The 3,807-nt window shown below is 34.2% G+C and overlaps 1 long non-coding RNA gene across 1 annotated transcript; it reads right to left on the minus strand.

The window, feature by feature from the left end:
* Positions 1-580: 580 nt before the first annotated feature.
* On the minus strand, positions 581-2,207 carry LOC130996975 (uncharacterized). The gene is made up of 2 exons (XR_009092900.1): positions 1,412-2,207; positions 581-812 (listed from the first exon to the last, which is right to left on the minus strand). It is a non-coding gene; the product is annotated as an uncharacterized LOC130996975 (long non-coding RNA).
* Positions 2,208-3,807: the final 1,600 nt, after the last annotated feature.

Genomic DNA, 3,807 nt, shown 5'->3' on the forward strand with positions numbered 1-3,807 from the left:
AGAAAAATTTCTAGGCCCATCAAAGTAAACATGTGAAAAGAGTGGAAAAATAGTGAAAATATATTTTTTCTCACCTTTTCCATCAAAGTAAACGCAGTCTTAGTAGATTGTGGTGAAGTGAGAACAGAAAGACAACTACTGCTATGTTTGTGAAAAGGCTGCCTGCAACTCATGTACTCTATCTGACGCTGCCGTAGGTTTTCTTTTTTATCTAACTATAAATATACATACAAATTTGATTTTTGGTTTGTTACTTTGTTTTCATATTTTCCTTGTAAGCTTATATATGTAATTAATCAGATTATTATTATCATATTGCACTATTCATTTCTCATAAATATTTTTAAAACTCGATATGTAAATTTTATAAACATTATAAATCTGAATCACAATGGATACCCTCTTGTAATAAAATAAAATGTCACAGCCCGCCCTAACTAGGGATAGTTAGGCCGAGTGATCTACGACTATGGATGGGGCTAAAGAAGAAGGGGAAGAAAAGGGGCGTCATTTATAGCCGTAAAACTTACTCATCTTAATAAAACTCGTCATTTTTATTCATTAATACTCAATTGAAAACAGCCTATGAAAGACAGCATAAAACTTAATTAATATCATTAATCAAGTTATACATCATATGAAACCATTCTCTTAAGACTCAAAGTATGACATAACATACTACAACATCAACAACATCTTGCAGCGGAAAGTAGCTAGACATATGTATGAAGACATATTCTAGACAGGTTAACTATTTATTAACAACCCTGGAGACTCCGCTCATTGCAACACCATCATCACATCAGCTCAACCTGCACATTTAGAAAACATATGCAGGGCTGAGTACAAAAGCACTCAGTGGGCACGTATGCCTAGGTATAAAAATACATGCTTCAAAATTGTAAATTGTCATGCCATCATAAACAGTACAGCAAGGGAGTTTTTCGCTAAAAAGGCCCAAGCTTACTAAATTCATTTGTGATTCTTAAAGTTCGTCTGCAGACTAAGTTCTCTTGTAATCTATCATATCTGGAACTTTGTGCCGGAGAGGTGGCCACCTCTCACGGTCACTTGACCGGCCAACCCGCTAGATGACTCACGGTCACTGGTGTACACTAGTCCTGGCAGGATAGCTATCAACTGCTCAGAACCCGAATTCGATTGCATCATTGGCAAAGCCAAATCAGATAGATATCATACTAAAATTGAAACATTTATGGCAAGACAATACTTGAAATAACTTTAACTCAAAGATTTTGTCATGAAATAACTTTCTTGAATGTAACATTTAAACTCATTTGATATATATGAAACTGAAATTAACAGTTAGATCATCTCATGCATTCATTCGTATAAGAGGCCTACGACACGCAGGGGATCTCTATATACGTATAGTAAAAGTAATGCCCACCTCGTTGTGTCTCTGTATCAATGAGTAACGTCACTCTCTCCCTCAAGTCGTTACTTCCCAAAAAGACCTTCATCGTTATGAAGAATCAGTGAGAAGTTATTAAAGAAAAATCGATTAATAATCTAATCTCTTTTATGAAACATTAGTATCTCTAATGTTCATCTCTCTTGGTTGTTAATCAATATAACAATTATTATCTCTCGTCATTACTCATTAATTATAACATCCTTATGTTATAATTAGCAGTGCTTCAATTAAAAGAAATATTTAACTCATCGAAAAGTCCACTTTCTTAGCAGATCAATTCGCTCACATCTCATCTAATAAACCAATTAGAAAGTTAATCTTTCCATTAGGCATGTATTTGAATCACGGGTCAACAAGAATTGACTATGCTCAAATCCTAATTTCACTTAGAAATTATAATGATTATTTGATGATATATCAAAGTATTCATTAAAAATTTCGGCATGACCTATTCATATATAATGTCAGCCACGAGATTTCAACGCGTGAATCTCACTACGTGAACTCGTCTCTCGACTCAAAACTTAACATCTTGACATCTTTTCAACGCAAACCAAACAATTCAAAATCATCAAAACTCTTTATCAGTAAACTATCATTTATACTCGACACCAATTGTTCGAGTGTCAGATACCAACATTTATGTGCGTTAATCATAACTCTCACAACTCACACCATTTAGTCATATCGTATCATCCATCAAAACAAATATAATCAAGTTGTTTTCTAGAAAGTTTTGCTGTTTTTGTGTCATCTTTAAAAATTCATAACAACCAACTCAATCATCATAAACTCTCATACCAATTGATCTCAAAAACTCCATGAAGTGTAGTTCACTCTAAAAATGGTAGTTAACCAAAAAGGTTAAAGGTTTTTGGAGATATTGCTCTTTTAGTGCAGGCTGTCAAAGATTGACAGTTTCTGCCAATTTTGTTTAGGCCATTAGAAACCAAGGCAAACCTTAATAAAATTCCATCAAATTTAATCATCCAAAACTAAAGGTATCCTTGAAGATTTGGTTAAAATTTCACAAGAGAAAACGTTCATATGATCTGCCAAATAAACAATGAAACTCATACACTTTTACTGTTGGAAAAATATGACAGCAGAACAGGGCATTTTTGAAATAATAAACTGCTCTGTTTCAGAGGTCATAAAAATCGAAATCTTATGTTTTTAGAAAAGTATTGAAGTCTAGTTTCGTTTAAAAAAAACGGTGATGCAAAATCCTTCATGGATTAATAGATATAAACGTTTTTGTGAAGTCTACCAACAGTTGACAGATTCTGTCAAGGATTTTTTCAAAATATCTTTAAAATACCAAACATCATCCAAAAGACATGAAATTTTGCAGCGACGAAATACACATATCATAGATAAACATACTAAAATTTCAGATCCATCAAGCAATGAAAACTCATCGAAACATAAGCTTGAAACTGCTGTAAAATTTTGACAGAATTCCAGTTTTAATTTCGTTCAACAATTATCATCCATAAATTGTAAATCAATTAGCATGCTCATGTGATATCGTAGAACACATATACGCAATAATATTCATTATGCAACGTCCCAAATTTCACGAATTTAAATAACCATACTCTAAAAACTTATACAATTTTCGTGCTTGGAAAAATACGAATTTAATATATATCCATTCTAGCATACCCCTAAGCACAAATATCAAGTCAAAACGATCAAACAAAAATCGAAAGACAAGCTAATATGTGAAAAACGGGGCTGCCCTCATGGGTTTCATAGCTACGGTTCGTTCCGTTCTTACTCCCTTCATTAAACATGCTCAACATCTACCCAAGAACAACATACAAAAATTTCACGACGATCCGACGTCGTTTCAAAATAAAGTCGAGAATCGACGTTTTTCGACGTCGACGAAAATCGAAAAGAAAACCATCAAAACGTAGGTAGAGATCTTACCTACTTAGATACGTGATCAAAAAGATGATCGACGCTCGTCTCGGTGCTCAAATCGGAGGTCAAAAGCTTCGTCCAACCTTAAATGGAAAATGGCGTGTGTGTAGTGTGTGTTTTAGGTGTATTGTGCGTGAGAGATAATGAAAGTGAGTGTGTTTGGCTGATATCAACGTGATATTTAAGGGTAAAGGTACTTTGGGCGGTTTGGGGGTGGTTAGGGGTAGGGTAGGTTAAATATTTAGGATATTAACCCGTTAGTCGTTAAATATCTCATTTCGTCTCATTTTAACGACTAACAACCCATACTCTTCGTTACTCGTCCTCTTAACTCCTACTCACTTTCATTACACTCGCAATTCTATATAAATATAGAAAACGCAAGCTCGTTCTCGAAATTCTGATAAACGAGCTCGGTTCGTTTATCGAGAAATCCC

Source organism: Salvia miltiorrhiza, chromosome 8 (genome assembly GCF_028751815.1).
Source record: "Salvia miltiorrhiza cultivar Shanhuang (shh) chromosome 8, IMPLAD_Smil_shh, whole genome shotgun sequence".
In the NCBI taxonomy this organism is placed as follows: domain Eukaryota; kingdom Viridiplantae; phylum Streptophyta; class Magnoliopsida; order Lamiales; family Lamiaceae; genus Salvia; species Salvia miltiorrhiza.